The 17,845-nt window shown below is 40.8% G+C and overlaps 1 protein-coding gene across 1 annotated transcript in view; it reads right to left on the reverse strand.

Annotated features, from left to right (window-relative positions):
* Tulp4 (tubby like protein 4) overlaps window positions 1–17,597 on the reverse strand; it is a 183,556-nt gene extending 165,959 nt beyond the window's left edge. The window contains exon 1 of the mRNA XM_005363396.2: window positions 17,210–17,597. The gene's annotated coding sequence lies outside the window, so the exon portion shown is untranslated. The remainder of the gene's footprint in view (window positions 1–17,209) is intronic.
* Between the last annotated feature and the right edge of the window lie 248 nt (window positions 17,598–17,845).

A 17,845-nucleotide genomic window follows, 5' to 3' on the forward strand; every position in this document is an offset into this window, starting at 1 on the left:
CAACCACATGGTGACTCACAACCATCTGTAATGAGGTCTGGTGCCCTCTTCTGGCCTGCAGGAATATAGGCAGACAGAATATTGTATACATAATAAATAAATACTTTAAAAAAAATGAGCTGTATAAACATCTTAAACAAAGTAGAAATTTATATATACACACACAGTGTAACAAAATTGACCTTAAATTTGTATCAACAGACTGATATCCAAACCAATGTATTCATTTCCATATCATATTGCCTCCCGCTTTTTTTTTTTTTAGAAAGAGATGTGACCATTAACCACTTATAATCAACTCCCTCTAATGAAAACAAACATTTATAAACAATCATTTTGGGAATTTGGATGTTGTTTTCTCCAAACTGCTTCCTGCTGTTTGTTGGGTGAAGGATTTTTAGGGTTCATGGAGACCTTTTGGGGAAGTTTTGTTCCATCAAATTACATTAGCCTGGAAGGAATCCACAGGTTCTCCTCTTCTATGGGAACAAAAGTAGAACCTCTTTTCCAAAGTAGCATGTCCTTAGACTCAAATTTTGAAGACAAGATACCTTTAAAACATCTATGTTGTTTAGCTTACCAGTCCCCTGAATCAAATGTTTTTTAGCAGTTAACTCATTACTAGTCAAAAAAATCCAAAGAAAACACAAAATCCAGACTCTGTGTATATTCTATCTTTACATGGCTTTTTTTTACTCTATTACTTTGTAATATTTAATCATCTTTACTCCTTTACTGTCTGTACTTTCTTTTCTCTCTCTCCTAAGCCCATGTACACTTATCCAACACTGTGGCCCATTCAGAGGTCTTTTTTTGTCTGAATCTGTCGTCTTATTGTGTATCTGTAATCATTTTCTGACTGGGAGAGGTTTGTTGTTGTTGTTGTTTTGGGTTTTTTTTTTTTTAATGCTAAGCAGGAGAGGCTAAGACTAATGCTGCAGCTCTATCTCTTGGCTCCGCCCTGCCCAACATGGCAGAGGTATATTCACTGCTTCTGCAAGCCATGCTCACTCACCACCCCAGCTCCAGGGATGCAGCTGATCTGTGTCACCATTAAGCAACTAGTAGCATGCTACTCACAAATCTTATTTAAATGTTTTGTAGCAGGACCTGTTCAGAGCTGTTCCTGCTATAAGCATGAACCAGGAAGTTATCTCATAAAGAAGCTGTGCCTCTGCTTGCCACCAGGAAACAGAGCCTATCTGAGAGGAGAAAAAAAGAAAAAAAAAGAAAAAACATGGCCACCAAGAGTTCCAATTAACTCCCTTTTTTGTGGATCTAGAAGCACTTTCTTTAAAGTTTTCTTAGGCTTTATATAGATGCACGTTGCCAAACGTTGGGTACCACTATGTAAACAGAGATTTGTGCTTTTGTTTCCGGCCACCCAGACCCCAAATAATCATACAGAAACTATGTGAATCACAACACTGTTTGGCTGATGGCTCAGACATAATATTTCTAGCTAGCTCCTACATCTTAAATTAACCCATTTCTATGAGTCTATGTATTGCCATGCTGCTGTGCCATTACCTTACTTTCTACATGTTTTGTTTCCTCAGCAGCTGGCTGGCTGGCCTTTTTTAAAATTTTTATTCCATTTTTTAATTGGGGGGAGGGGTGCAAACATGGAGGTTAGAGGATAACTTGAAGGAGTTGGTTCTCTCCTTCTACTGTAGGGGTCCTAGGGATGAAACTCAGGCTTAGCAGCAAGTACCTTTACCCACACTGAGCCATTTTGTTGGCCCTAAAGCAATTTTCTTATTCAAATTTAAAATGAGTCTTAAAGTAGTAGAAACAACTCAGCACATCAACAATGCACATGGACCAGGAACTCCTAAGGAGCATATAGTCTCAAGAAGTTTTGCAAAGGCCTGACCTGGTAACACACGTTTTTTAGCCCCAGGAGTTAGAAGGCAGAGGCAGGTGGATCTCTTGACTTTGAGGCCAACCTGGTCTACACAGTGAGTTCCAGGACAGCCAGAGCTGCATAACAGAAGAGACCTTGTCTCAAAACAGCCATTCACTGAGGCCTATACTCTCAGAACTGCAGAGAGTTTGCCAAAGAACTTATATAGCATTTGAAGCAGTGAGGAAAGGTGAAACCCTCCAAAAGTGAGCCAAATCATTTTGAATTGTTGTCCCTGCTTATTCTACAAAACAACATGCCACTACCCAGTCAGAATTTGTCATACAACAGAAGTAGACTGTATATAACTGGCATTGACCATCTAAGTAACTGAACTAAGCAGTTTAAAATACTTCTCAATGTCAAACTTGCACAAAAAAAAAATCATGGCTATTGTACAGTAGTCTGCTTTGAATACAATCCCACTACAATATTCTGAACCCCAGTTAGTAAAGTCATTGATCAACAGAAGTGCCCAAATGTTCTCCACTGACAATGCTCAACACCACATCATAAACTCAACACTTTAAAAGTTGAATGAATCAGGCTACAAACTTTTATCCTATGCACTGCATTCACCTGACCTCTCCACAACTGACTACCCAAACATCTTCCAGTATCTCAACACTGTGCAGAAGAAATATTTCCATGATCAGCAGGATGCAGAAAGTGCTTTCCAACAGGCCATCAAATCCTGAAGCATGGGTTCTTACACTTTAGTACTAAACACAAGCATTCACTGGCATAATCATGTTGATTATAGACTTCTATTTTGATTAATAAAGATGTACCTGAGCCTAGTTACAATTATTTAAATTCACCATCTGAAAATGCAAATCCTTATGCTAACCTAATAGACATGAGAAAGTAAGTCTCTCTCCAGACACCTGGATCTTTAATATGAAAGATGGAGAGGGAAGGGGGAGCTGGCTGGCAGCCAGGTTCTAGCTCCTTGATCAAAGAGTAGAAAATTCTGTCTATGATGGAAGCACTGAGGGAAGGAAGCTAAACAAGGGACTAGGGAGGGGGTGGAGGTTCCAGATTTTGCCACGTAGTCTCCCAGGCTCTGCTCTGATACCTGGTCTAGATTCTGCAGACAAGCAGATCCATCCAATAAAATCTTGTCATTTTAGTCCAATTAGGACTCTGTCTTGTTACAAGAACTCCCTGACTAACAGAGGGCTCTAGAGACTTTTTTCATTATTTTAGAAGAGGCAAGACTTGGTGCCCCCAACCCAAGCCACAGCTGAGGCTTAAGAGATACTTTCCGGTAGGTCACTGGACTACTGATCATTAACTCCTCTAGTTAACCTATCAATTAACTGCTAGGTCAAACGGGAAACAAGTTGTTCTGTTCTGTACTGCTGCTTTGTGAGCACAATACATGAGAAACAAAGCAAAATTTGAGGGATAAGCCGGGCGGTGGTGGCGCACGCCTTTAATCCCAGCACTCGGGAGGCAGAGGCAGGCGGATCTCTGTGAGTTCGAGACCAGCCTGGTCTATAAGAGCTAGTTCCAGGACAGGCTCCAAAGCCACAGAGAAACCCTATCTCGAAAAACAAAAGAAAAAAAAAATTGAGGGATAAGACTAAAGAACCCATGCCACCTGGACATGGTAGTTCATGTCTTTAATCCCAACAGTGGGGAGACAGAGGTAGAATGACTTCTGTGAGTTTGAGGTCAGCCTAGTCTATATAGCTGGTTCCAGGCTAGCCAGGATTACATAGGATTACATAGTGAGATCTTATCTTTAGAAAAAGAAACAAGGGCTGGAGAGATGGCTCAGTGGTTAAGAGAACTGACTATTCTTCTGGAGGTCCTGAGTTCAATTCCCAGCAACCACATGGTCGCTTACAACCATCTATGATGAGATCTGGTTCCCTCTTCTAGCATGCAGACATATATGCAAGCAGAGCATTGTTTACATAATAAATAAATATAATAAAAAACAAATAAAACAGTCAGGTATGATGACACATGCCTGTAATCCCAGCGCTGGGGAGGCAGAGGCCGGAAGATACACCAGTAAAGGAGTAAGTCACAAAACAAAACAATCCCACACCAATTTGGAATTATGATTAATAAAAGGGTTATTTATTTAAAGGGAAAAAAAACTTACAGATCACCATCCTAGACAACAGCCTCCTGCACAACCAGGAAAAGCGTCTGATAGCCAGAAGCAGAATCCGAAGTAAGCAAGAGAGAGAGAGGGCTGCAGCACTTATTTTTAAAGCGAAAGATAGCACACCCCAGTGGGCTGGTATTTCAAAGGCTATTGGCTGAAGGAGTAAAAATAGCTCCCGCAGCACACCAGGTTCATAGACCAGCCAATCAGCCAGTCTTGCAAATTCTGTAAGTTCCGGAACAGTGCAAGACTGTCTCAAAACACAAAGTAGGCAACACATGAGGAACAATACCTAAGGTATCTTCTGAGTAGACATACACACACAAATGCTCACACACTGGTACCCACACAAAATTGTACACACATGCACTTGTACACACACACACAAAAAAAAAAATAGTAGGTTTGTTACATTTACCATAATTTACAAAAACAAGCCCCCTGAAAAAGTAAGAGACAGACAAAACCCCTTAGGACACATACTAGGGGCAGTGGACAGTAGGCATATAAATAATATGCCCCTGGCCCAACAAACTCAATATAGTACTGGGACAAGGCCAAGTGTTTAGTGTGGGTGGGAAGAAAAGAATTGTCTCTTCAGGGACTGGGAAAAGGGTTGAGCCAAGCAGTCATCTTCTGAGTTTAGTGGTAACAAAACTCACTCAACAGTCTGAACTCCTCCAGGTAGTTCTGAGACCTGATCAGCATGGTCTGTGCATTACTAATTCCTAACTATTTCAACATAAACGGAACAGTTCTTCACGCCTCAGAAATCACTGCTGGTTTCCAATCAACCATAAACAGATGGCAACTCAGAAGAGCCCTGTTTCCATTATGCCAACTTGGCGGGAAGCACACCTGCCACCGCCTGAAAGTAATCCCTCCCACCTTTACACGGAAGATTCCCAAACACAACTAACATCATACCTAGATGCCAACAGACCATCAGACTTAAAAGCATTCAGGGGAGGTGTCTCCTCACAACACAACAGGTAAAAAATAAGAAGGATCAATCACATCCTGTTGTAATTACAGAAGTAACTTAGCTTTTCATTGTAGTTCCACTACAGGGTTTAGACAGGATCCCTGCCGAATTTTGTTAGATGTAGTCAGTTTTATTAACATATTTGTAAGTATGTGAATCAGATCATATCATATTACAAGAAACCTGGAAGGAACTTAGGGTGATGGGAAAAGGTCAACTAGAGAAACATTAGATTATCCTACTTTTTTTTTCCCTGGTTTAGGGATTGAACCTAGGAAATCATGCTTGGAAAAGAAACAGTATTTTAACAATAAGCCCTAGTCATCCTTAAAAATTTTTATATACATTAAAAATGTGTAGCCTGTTTTTATAATATTAACATATATTTCTTAGCTGATATTTTTCAAATAATCAGACCAAGAGAATGACAGGCTATTCACAATTATTTCTAAGGAAGGATTCATGAAAGCTACTTCCTATACATACCCAGGGTCATAGATGAAGAAAGGATGCTCCCTTCACAGAATTCCAAGATGCTCATAATACTTTGTGGATGCACCTACCAATCAAGAGGGCGTTAGTCATTTACTGCTTCCTTGCCTGCTCAGCAAATCAAACCGTTTATCCAAAGTTTTCTTTGGAGGGGATGGTCTAAATTACCTCCGTGTTCATGCCATATACCAGTATTTAAATCCTCCAGAAGCTCTATTCTTGAAATAAAAACCAAAATCTTTAAATATGGTATACAAGTTCCAGCATGAAAAACGAGCCTTATCACCACGGCATTAGCACGTCGTCTCTCACACTCAAACTGACACTTTCCAAGAAATCATACGGTAGTGCCAAGTATGGCAGCACACACCTTTAATCCCTGAGGCAGATAGAAGCAGGAGGCCTGTGAGCTTGAGGCCAATCTGGTCTATATACTAAGTTAGTTCCAAGACAGCCAAGGTTACATAGTAAGACTCTGTCTCAAAAGCAAAAAAATAAATAGAAGGAAGAAAGGAAAGAAACAACTCATACAGTGGAAACTATGAGGGAAAAGACAAACAAGCTTACATCCATAAGGAAATTTCAACTTTGACATATCAAAATACATTACAAACATAAATCTGAAAGGCAAACTGAAAATATCTGTAACACACATGTAAGAAAATAATATTCACAGTAAATTCCAAGTTATCTTAAAAAAAAAAGCTACTTGGCTAAGTGTTTGTTCCATGGCTACAACTGTTCTCACACATTCCTAATGTATGACATGTCCAAACCCACATTCCAAATCTCACTAAACCAGACACTCCTTCCCACTGCACCCAATGCTTGTGCTTCCCCAGCCAGGGGTTCCTCTAGGGCACAAGTCACTGCAGCTTCCTCAGCCAAAGGCTACCGTCTCAGTGTTGTTGAGATGTGAGGACACACTATGACTAAAAGCAGCTTGGGGAGAAAGGGTTGATTTGGCTTTCATATCCTAAATCCCAGTCTACTGAGGGAAGCCAAGGCAGAACTCAAACCAGGAAAGAACCTGGAGGCAGGAGCTGATGCAAAAGCCATGGAGGGGTTTTGCTTAACAGGCTTGCTCAACCTACTTTCTCAGAGAACCACAATGGGTAGGCCCTCCCACATCAATCATTAACTAAGAAAATTCCCTACAGGCTTCCCTACAGCCTGATCTTGTATCAGTGGTTCTCAACCTGTGACCCTTTAATACAGTCCTCAAGTTGTGGTGAGTCTCCAACCATAACATTTTTTTTTGTTGCTACTTCATGACTGTGATTTTGGTACAGTTATGAATAATGTTATCAGTGTCTTCTGATGGTCTTAGGCAAGCCTTGTGAAAGGGTCATTTGATCACCATAGAGATAGTGACCCAGAGGTTGAGAAGCTCTGTTTTAAGGAGACACTGTCTCAATTGAACTTCCCTCCTCTCAAATAACTCTAGCTCTGTCAAGTTGACATAGAACTAACCAGCACAGCCAACTTTTGTCTTCCATTACAAACCAAAGTCTCCTATTATGGTTGTTTGGTTGGCTGTTTTTATCAAGTCAGGGTTTCTCTATGGAACAGCCCTGGCTGTCCTGGAACTCACAGAGATCTGCCTGCCTCTGACTCTCGGGGCTAGGCTAAAGAAAAGCATGTATAACCAACCACACATGGCTCCAAAGTCTCCTTGAACCTAAAATTTTTCCTCTCCAAATCAATACATCAAACTCAACTACTCAGAACCTGCAACAGGAGTCAAGTCAAAACAGATGTGAAGTCCTAAGAGGGGACTGGGGAGTACAAAAGCCTGCCATGTCAAAACTACCAAATGTCAGCACCAGTCATTAGCCTCAACAAAAAAGCAAACAGGAAAACAAGACAGGTGGGTGCCTTCTCACACCTACAGATCCATTTTCTAGGACAGTTAGAGATTCACATACTCAAAGAAAAACATGTATCCTACCACATTTAATAATTTAAATTAAAGCTGATGTATCTTTGGCCTGGAGATATGGCTTAACAGTTAAAAGCACTGACTGCTCTTCCAGAGAACCTAGGTTAAATTCCCAGCACCCATATAATGGCTCACAACTGTTTGTAACTCCAATTCCAAGGGATCCAACACCCTCTTCTAGCATCTGTGGATACCAGGTACATACGTAGTATACAAACATACATACAGGCAAAACACCCATACATGTAAAATAAATAAAATAATTTAAAACTGATCCATTTTAACATCATTTTGATTGTTAATTCTGTGTATGTTTTTAAATTTGGGTCTTTTTTTTTAAGGCAGTGTCTCACTATGTATCTCCTGAACTCACCCTGTAGACCAGGATGGCCTTGAACTCACAGAAATCCAATTACTGGGATTAACAATGTATACCTCCACGCCCAGTAGAGTATAACTGGTTGACTGATTTATATTGTTTTTTAAGTAAAAATGTGTAACAGAGAGTCCTGCTGAGCCAGCACCAGAGGGTTTAGCAAGCTACCCTCACTATCTGTAACATCCAACCACCCCCTCCCCCGGACATACCTGGCCTAGCTCTAGAGTTAATACTTAATCCCCAATCCATCCTTTTGTTGCCCTAAGTGAATCTGTCTGAGAGTTTTCCATGGATATAAATACAAAGCCTATGCAAACTGGTTATGAGGAAACAAAAAACTCTGGTACCTCTTGAATCAGGTATTCCAAAGAACTTGGAAGCTTCATTCATGTGGTTTTGAGATATGGAAATCTAGAGGCTAAAGTGCAAACATAACAAAAAAATAAAGATGCCAAGAGGCAAAGGGAAAGCACTTCAGTTCAGAGGCTGAGGCCCCTGCAGTCAAAAGGTTAAATTTATTCTCAAGGTGTTTCTGAGTCTTCATTTTATGGACCTGCGTGAACCCATATGTCTGCACTAAGCTACACACACAAAAAGGGAACAGAAGATGGGCAGTGGTGGTGTGCACCTTTAATCCCAACACTCTGGAAGGCAGAGGCAGGATAATCTCTGAGTTCGAGACCTGCCTGATCTATAGAGTTCCAGGACAGCAAGGGCTACATAAAGAAACCCTGTCTCCAAAAACAAACAAAGGGGACATACAATTAAAATAGAGAATATACTTCTTTCCAGCTCTTCCCAACAACATACAGTTTACACTGTCAAAGTAAGAATAGCATTAAGAGCATCAGTCACATAACCATATTAAAATGAAGAAACGTTGGGAATAAAAGGGAGAAATTCCAGACACAAAATAACAGAGACCAAGAAACAAACTACCTTTTTACATGGAACAAAGTGTGGCCATGAACGCTCTGAACTAGTATTTATCTCCACAATAGGTTTACATCTCAGTACATTTTCTTCCAATAATGTTAGACAACTATGTTAGATATCAAGATAGCTTGATTCCTGAATCACTAAATGAGAACAGTGGGTAAAACCAGGTAGACTGAATATGGAGAAAGGAATTGGACCAAATCCTAAGTTTCTAGGAGCTCATTCATCTCTAGCTTATGAATGAGTCCAGACTCCACAGCACACTTCCTTCTTCAGACATCTCACCTTGGGTCCACTTCACTGCTCATTAGCACCACAGGAGGCCCAACTCAAACCAATTTTGCTAGTCATTAACAATCTAGTAAAAAGTCCAATAACTGATTAAAATTAAAAGATTGAAGTAATTGGCTTAAACAGACCTCCAGAAACTGACAGTGCTACCATACTTTCCTCCAAATTTGGCTGGTCTAGTACACACACAACAAACAGATCAGTTCCTCAAAGCCAACTATACGCCTTGTTTCTGTGTCACAAGGAGAAAGTATACTATCTGAATATGGATGAAAGACAATTAAGAAAGATGCATCGATACGATCCCAATAGACAAGGAGAGCACACAGTCAGAAAACAAAACTTCTACCCAAGGCTCACAGAACTAAGAATGACAGTCACACCATTTCTGAAACAAGTGACCAGCCTGCCACCCTCTATCTTACAATAAACTTAGTACATTAAATGTTTAGAATGTTGATTTGAAAGTACCTCATGACCACTGCTGAGTCTCTCTACCTCCGTGAAAAAAAGCATTTTCAGCTTAAGAGAGATCTATAATACTTAATATTTCTCAATTGTTTTTCTTAGAAATGTACAATAAACACAAATCTCATTCATTATGCAAACTTCCTATTATGTTGCAAAATTTTTCAGAACATTTGAATTGGTTGAAACTTTAAAAATAAGCTGAGCACAATCCCAGCACTTGGGAGGGAGAGGTAGGCAGATAGATCAATGAGTTCCAAAACAGTAGGTACATAAAGAACTCCACACTTACACATACGCACACTCTCTCTCTAAAAACAAAAAAAAATAAATAAATAAAAAAACAAGAGGAGTCGGAAGTGCAAGAAGCCACAACGAAAACAAAAACAAAAAACACTTTAAAAATATATTCCATACAGCCATTCAGCTTGTTCAAAATCCAGAAAAGGCCTGAAGTCATTAGTCAAAATCAAGGATTGATGCAATTATATTAAATTGAATTACAGAGATAATCTGTAAACGTCACACATTAGCACTTTGCTGATAATAGAGACCCAGCTATCACACAGCATAGTCCAAAGAAGGACAGAGATGCAAAACCAAACAAAGTAAGATGCTATGATAAATCCAAGAAGATGTGGAATTAATGTTCCGGGAAGTTATCATGGATAGATTCTGGGCAGCACCCCAAACCTACACTACTTCATTCATTCCCAAGTTCCTCAGACTACATGGAGCGAAGAGACAAAACAGTACCAGGCCACTTTCATTCTCATTTCTGCCACAGAATTAAAATAATTACGAATGGACCAGGTAAGGAAGCTGTGAGCTTTCTAGCTTTTATTAGTTGTGTTTTATTCAAGGCTTTTAAAATATTACAGGATTTCGTAAATTTCCAACATATAAAATGCCAAACTGGTTTTCTCATTTCACAGGAAAAATGACAAGAATGAAAAATGGAAAAGGTTCAAATTGTCTGGCAGGACTAGAAAATACAGCCTGAGCATCAAACACATTCATCTACCTGGCTCTCCTATGATCCAATCTCTTCAAACCTTCTTCCAGATAGACCAAACCCAAGATTGCTTTTGTTGTTGTTGTTGTTGTTGTTAGTTTTGTTTTCAAGACAGGGTTTCTCTGTGTAGCTTTTGGAGCCTGTCCTGAAACTCACTCTGTAGACCAGGCTGGCCCCGAACTCACAGAGCTCCATCTGCCTGCCTCTGCCTCCCAAATGCTGAGATTAAAGATATGCGCCACCACCACCCGGCTCTGAGATTGCTTTTTAAAATCAATGTTTCTCTAATTTGACAAATACCAAAGTAGAGTTACACTTTCTGATTATGTAACAATTAATAGTAACTCTGACAACTGAAACAGTCAGCTCTGCTGGCCAGGGCCATAAGCCTAACTTCTCACGCAACTCTTAACACACCAGCCACTGACGCTGCACATTCCACCTGTTACATACATTGGCTAAGAGGGTTGCTGGAACTCAAGAAATGAAGGTATTCCTGCAAAACACCCACATGTGGTAACAACACTGCTCATCTACTCTTCATGCACATTTTAAACTGTCCCAAGACTCATAGTTCAGCCAGCTGCTCACCTGAGCAACTCCATCACTACTACTTTACCACAGCTGCCAGAACTAGCGATGTGCGCAAGGGGAGACACATCTACTCCAGACAATCAGAAACAGGAAAGGACGCAACATTGGATAGGTTTTCTGAGCAAGCTCTAGAAGACCCACTAGAGTCTGAGGAGTCTCATGCACATACAAATCAGGCGTCAAGTGCCCCAAATAATCTACGATTATCTTCCCTTTGTTAGTGGGAAAAGAACGTGTGTCCAGTAAAATGAGTAACATCTGTCCACAGCTCTTGAGTAGACTTCAAAAACATTGAGCAATGGAGAGCTTTCCCACATGGAGGAAGGGGAGCAGGAGTTGTTTTTCATGTTATTTGTTGAGACAGGGCTTTACTATGGAGCCCAGGTTGGTCTTGAACTCACAATCCTTTTGCCTCAGCCTCCCACGTGGAAAGATTATAAGCACACAGCAACACATCTGTTCCTGAACAAAACTGCATTTAGAAGCCAGTACTGTAATCAGTAAGTAGCCAAACCAACAACTATAACGCAAGAGTCAAACATTTCAACTGTTCTTTGAAAAAGCCAAATTCTCAGCCTTAGCAGACATTAATGTATTGCAGAAACTTTAACTCAATAGCTCTATTACGCCCATTCAAAAAGACACTCAAACATTAAAATTACCAAAAGAAATAGTAATCTAACAACTTAATACCTCACAAAGTGTTTACAGTTCTTCTGTGCCTGCTGCAGCATAAAGTGAATAGCTGGGTAGTTTTAAGGAAGAAATCTCTTACATGGTCGCACAGATTATCTTCAAAGCTTATTCATTCTCATCTACAAAATCATAAACTGTAATGCTACACTGTTACTCTCAAAGGCTTTCTAGGTAGATCACTAAGTTCCATTTTTTGAGACAGGGTCTTACTATGTAGCCATGGCTGCCCTAGAACATCCATATAGAGACCAGGCTGCCTTTGAACTCAGAGATCTGCCTTCCTCCACCTCGAAGCGCTGAGATTAAAGGCGTAACTCACCACAGCTGACTACTGTTTTAATTCTACTCTTAATCTCCTCTCCTCAAGGGTATGCTGACACCGTGTAAGTACAGAAACTGCTACTCATTCACGGACATCATAAGAAAATATATGTGGTTCAACCATATTTAATGAGGAAAACAGCGTCATTTTTAAAAGACCTTAAGAATCAAATTTTAGGGCCTGAAGAGTTGACTCAGCAGTTAAGAGCACTGGGTCTTCCAAAGGACCCAGGTTCAATTCCCAGCACCCATATGGCAGCTCACAACTGTCAATGTCACTTCAATTCCAAGGGATCCAACTCCCTCACACAGACATACATGTAGGCAAAGCACCAATGCACATGAAATAAGTAAATAAATCTTTTTTTAAAAAATCAAAACTTAATGTTGACCAATAATCTTCTTGAAGGCAAGAGGAAAAAACAGAATTGACGCACTGATACAAGTCCTGACATGTTAAAGGAAATGATAATTAAAGGAAAAGGAAATCCCAAGTTCATCTGTTCACAGTAATTTGTTGGATAAATGATAATTACGCAACATTTCTGAAGAACACATTGCCTTTTAAGTAAACAGGCAGTAGGTATCTAGTTCCTTGTCTTCTCCTTTCTTTAGATCAATGCATTCCAACTCTCTCTGTGACTTCTTCCCAATCCTGTACCATGTCTGTGGAATGCCAACTGACAGCAAAACTATTCTCATACTCTCTTTATTCTCATTCTGAGTGTGTGTTAATTATTTCAGAGGATAAATTCCTATTAATTGTAGATATTCTAGGTCAAACACTGTGTATTTTTATTAGATGGCTAACAACAGCACTTCAGACTGAAAACATAAATTCAACCTCTTCTGCACCCAGGAGTAAACACGTTTTCCTTCATATGTTTTCCTGTGCATTACTATCATCCTTATTCACACTCCACATTGGCAGATGTCCAAATATTAAAATTATCAAAAGGGATAGAAGTCGCAGTAATACCATACTGTAACTGATTTTAAATTTTATCAAATTCACTTGCATTAATAAGACCTAAACTGTCAACATAACTGATTTTTAATTTTACCAAATTCACTTGCATTAATTAGGATCTAAATTGTCAACATTAAGCTGACAATGACAGGCTGCCATACTAAATTATAATTGTCTCTTGCATCCACAGGGGTTTGGATCTCATTCTTCTCATGGAGTCACTAGCAATGCACAGAAAACACAAGAAACAAATCAATGTACATAACATTATAGGGACACAATTTGCAAAACTCAGTTTCTTCAATATAATTTACAAAGAGAAAAAAGATGGAGAACCTATGGATAAAAGAGACTTAAAGTCAGACACGTAGACACCTGTAATTCCAGCACTAGGGAGGCTGGATGATGACCATAAGTCCAAGGCCAACCTGGTGTAAATAACAAGTTCCAGGACAGTTAAGGGGTACATAATGAGACCCTGCCTCAAAAAGACAGAGGGAGGGAGGGGGGAGAGGACAGTAAAGCAAGGGAAGGAGAGGAAAATGCTAAACAAAGTATTTAATTGCAATGTGTGGACCTTATTTGGTTCTTTTTGTTTTGTTTTGTTTTTTTGTTTTTTGAGACAGGGTTTCTCTGTGGTTTTGGAGCCTGTCCTGGAACTAGCTCTTGTAGACCAGGCTGGCCTCGAACTCACAGAGATCCGCCTGCCTCTGCCTCTGGAGTGCTGGGATTAAAGGCGTGCGCCGCCACCACCCGGCCCTTATTTGGTTCTTAAAACAACTATATGTAGATGATTCCATAATTAAATCTGTTCATGTCTTTAGACCATAGATCACAACACATAACATAATCGGGGAGTAATAAATGGACATTTGATATATTAAGTGTCTGTGTATATTCTTTTTGAAGCATCACAGAGCAAACCCAGGCAATTCTCACACTCTAGGCAAATACTCTCAGTGTTGAGTAACATCCTCCTCAGAAATGGGGGACAGGGGAGGTAGAGCACATGTGGCAGTCAGAGGACATCTTGTAGGAGTCGATTCTCCCCTTCCACCAGGAGGACTCCAGGAATCAAACTCATGTCACCAAGCTTAGCAGTAAGCACCTTTACCACTGAACTATTTTGATAACCCAGAAATTATTTTTAAAAATAATCATATTTATTGTGAGAAATCTTTTTAGAGTTGTACTAAGATATAGACAAAATTACAAAGCAGTTGATTTGCTTTTAAACGATCCAATGACAGAAAAAGAAGTAACCCTAAAATTAAGACCAAGGATGTTGTATAATTCTAAAGCTGAAAGAAAGATAAAATGCTTCAGAGCATACTAGTGCCTACCTTTTTTAATGGTTAAAATGTTGTTCCATGATAAAAAAATAAAAAAAAAAAGTATAGCATGCTCAAGGTCCTGGGTAACAAGAGGGCCTACAGGCCCACATGCTACAATCCTGGGTTCAATATCCAATAGCACTACAAATAATAATAGCTAATAATAAAGTTAATACTTGAAAAAAAAAAGACTTTCCCACGTCCTTAGATCCTTTTTCTAGGTGCTCGAGTTTGGCTGAGTTTTTACAGCCCAACACATATTGAAGTGCTTCATACATATCACTCATATTTTTCTAGTTTGCCCACGTATCTTTTCATTCATATCATTCTTTGCTATATAGATATTTAAAATAAAGGAAATTCTGACATTGTAACATACAGATAAGCGTGGAGGACAACATGCTAAGTGATAGAAACCAGTCAAAAAAGGAAAATTATTGTGGTTTTAATTGTGGTTAGTTTCACAGCGGCAAAGAGGTGGTACAGAAGTTAGGAGAAGGGAAAACAGAAAGTTCTTGATTAATGGGTTCCAGACTGGAAAACTTAGCAGTAAGTGTTTTTTTTAACAATGAATGTACTTAATGCCAATGAACTTTCAAAACGGCAGAAGTAGTAAAAGGTATCCCAGCTTTTATCATATACTTTACCATAGAATATTTTAATTACGTTAAAATGTAGTAACTAAATTAACATTGCCCCAGGCAAACTGAAAGATCTGACAAGGCTCTCTCAAATTCCATGCAGTGTCAACAGTCTCAGTATGAGCAAATGAGCTCTGGGAGACCAACAGACTTCAAAGGCCCCAAACAGGACGGAATGCACTAACTACATCACAGCATTTTATCCTGAGGTTTTACCCAGGTTTAACTGCACTTTACCAACAAATGCACCATGGGGCCACTCCCACGGTCTTCATCTTTCCCCTGTACAGAAAACAGGAGAAAAATGGACGCTATGAATTTGTTTAAGGCATGAAGCCACTGATTGCCACCTACCTTATCCATGCTCACAAGAGCCATCCAATACCTTTCTGAAGCCAGCCTGCAGCAAACTCAAAAAGAAAACTGTGTTCACATTTGGTTCTATAACTATCCAGAGGGCTGAACTCTGGCCCGAAAAAGGGTTGCGTCTCCACCAAGCTTCATTACTCAGGATCTGAGCACCAACAGAGGATGCTTTGATCTAAACTCTCTTCATAAACAACAACTACTACTACTAATAATAAAGATGATGATAATGATAATCTCTACTACTATTAGTAGTAGTTGTAATAATAAAAACATACTAAAGTGAACACACTAAGAGCACCTGCTGCTCTTGCAGAGGACCTGGGTTTGGTTCCCAGCATCCACATCAGATGGCTCACAACCACCTGTTTTGGCTTCAGACAGCGCATACACACACTCAGGAACAAACACATAAAATAAACCTAGAAAGACAAAGAGGAGAGGTATAAAAGGGGGACAAGGAAGGAAAAACTCATTACAAAATAAAGAAAAGCTGGTTTCATGTATCATTCATCCTTTTAAAGGTTAAATCCACTGAAGTGTTAGTGGTGGAGGGAGAGTTATAGATCACTAAATGCATCTCTTATGTCTCCATAGGCAAACAAGAAAGTTCAACATAATTCCCATTCATCGTTTCTAAGGTGTTTAAAATACGCTTAGTAAATATACTATCATTCCTCAGAACGTGGGTAAGAAAGGCTTTCCTCCATGCCTGAAAGTATTTTTCCCTACATGACTTCCTCCCAAGTCTGAGTCTGGAGGGCCACACCTCTCCCATCACCTGGAAATGCTGCTACTTTCACAGCCCTTATTAAAATAGACTCCCTTTGATGTTTTAAAGAAATTCTCATCTAGTCACTCTTTCACACAAACTACTCTTCTTTAATTGAGGAAGTAAACACTAGATGTGGCTATTCATAAATGCTCATACAATCATTTCTCCAACAGTACCACAGGAAAGGACACATGTGACTTCCATCTGGAATGTAGCTCACACTACATGACTTTATATCAGCTTCCAGCTGCCACCCTTCTGAAAGTTACAAGTCTTCCCGTGGGTTTTCTGGATTGGAGTATGGTTATGTGCACTGTGCACGGTCCAGTCACTTTACACCCTTCCGAAACGGGAACTCTCCAGGAACAAGGCACCTTGCCCCGTGGGATTCCTGCAAGAACTAAACTCCCACCAAGGAGTGGAGACTCCAGGTACAGGAAAGCAGATTTAAAATAAAAGGGTCTCGGAATGGTTTTTACGTTCCTCTAAACCTTCAGAACAATTTCCCCTCCTAGAACCTCCTTCAAGGACTTAAAGAAATGCCCTCAAAATGCTCGACCACTGTAAAACAGAGGTGGGTCTGGTGTTGAGGCACAAACCCTTAATCTCAGCTCTGAAGGCAAAGCCAGGCAATCGCTTTGAGTATCAGGGCAGCCTGGTCTCATAGTGAGTTCCAGGCCAGCCAGGGTTAAACAGACCGTCTCAATAAGTAAATAAGTAAGAAAACAAACAAACAAGTAAATGAAAAGAGAAAATTTTAAAAGAGGAGAGTCCCCAAGTAAAGAAACCCTGAGAACAGTCCCTTCCCCCAAGGGAACAGATTATCCCTGGAGGGAGAAGTCTAAACCTGACTTTCGCATTACCTGGGCAGGCAGGCAGGTGGAAAGAGGTCCCTAAGTGACATCAACCCCACTGACAACTGTCAACCCCTCCACCCCCAATTCAAGCTACAAAGCTCAACAGCCCTCACCTTCCCAAGCCAGCGGTGCCTCCACGGAAAGAAGTGGACACCTCCTTGCTAAATGCCCCAACACGGTGTAACTTGGCGGCGGCATCAGGAGCTGGGTTAGAGGGGCGCAGGGGCAAAGAGGAAGGCTTGGCGCTGGGAGCGGAATCTCCGTGATTTTGCCAGAGGAAACCGCACAGGCTCCAGACAGCAGAAGCGCCGGAATTGCCATGCAGCTGCCACGACAGGTGACCGGGCCGCTTTGCAGACACCCGGCTCACCCGCTGCCTGGCGGGGCTTGGCTCAAGGTGGGGAGGGCAGAAAGGGGGAAAAGGGAAGGGAGAGCCGCCCCGGGACCCCGAGGCCGGCAGAGACGAGGTACGGAGGGGAGGCCCGGCCAGCGAAGCCAGTCTCCCCGGGAAAACCGTTGGAAGGGATTTTTTTTTTTTTCTGTCTCCACAATTAAGGAGAAGAAGAAAAAAATGGCTCCAAGCCAAACGCCTTCTGATTTACACACACACGCCTGAGCTCCTCGGTCGGCCCATCTCCTCGCACGCCGGAACAAAAGGCGAGCGAGCGAGCGAGCAAGGCGCGGGCCGCCAGAGCTGGGGGTCCGCTGAGGAGCCCCGCGCCGGCCGGCCGCTCCCGCCGCGCCCACCG

The sequence above is a fragment of the Microtus ochrogaster genome, linkage group LG9, assembly GCF_000317375.1.
Source record: "Microtus ochrogaster isolate Prairie Vole_2 linkage group LG9, MicOch1.0, whole genome shotgun sequence".
In the NCBI taxonomy this organism is placed as follows: Eukaryota; Metazoa; Chordata; class Mammalia; order Rodentia; family Cricetidae; genus Microtus; species Microtus ochrogaster.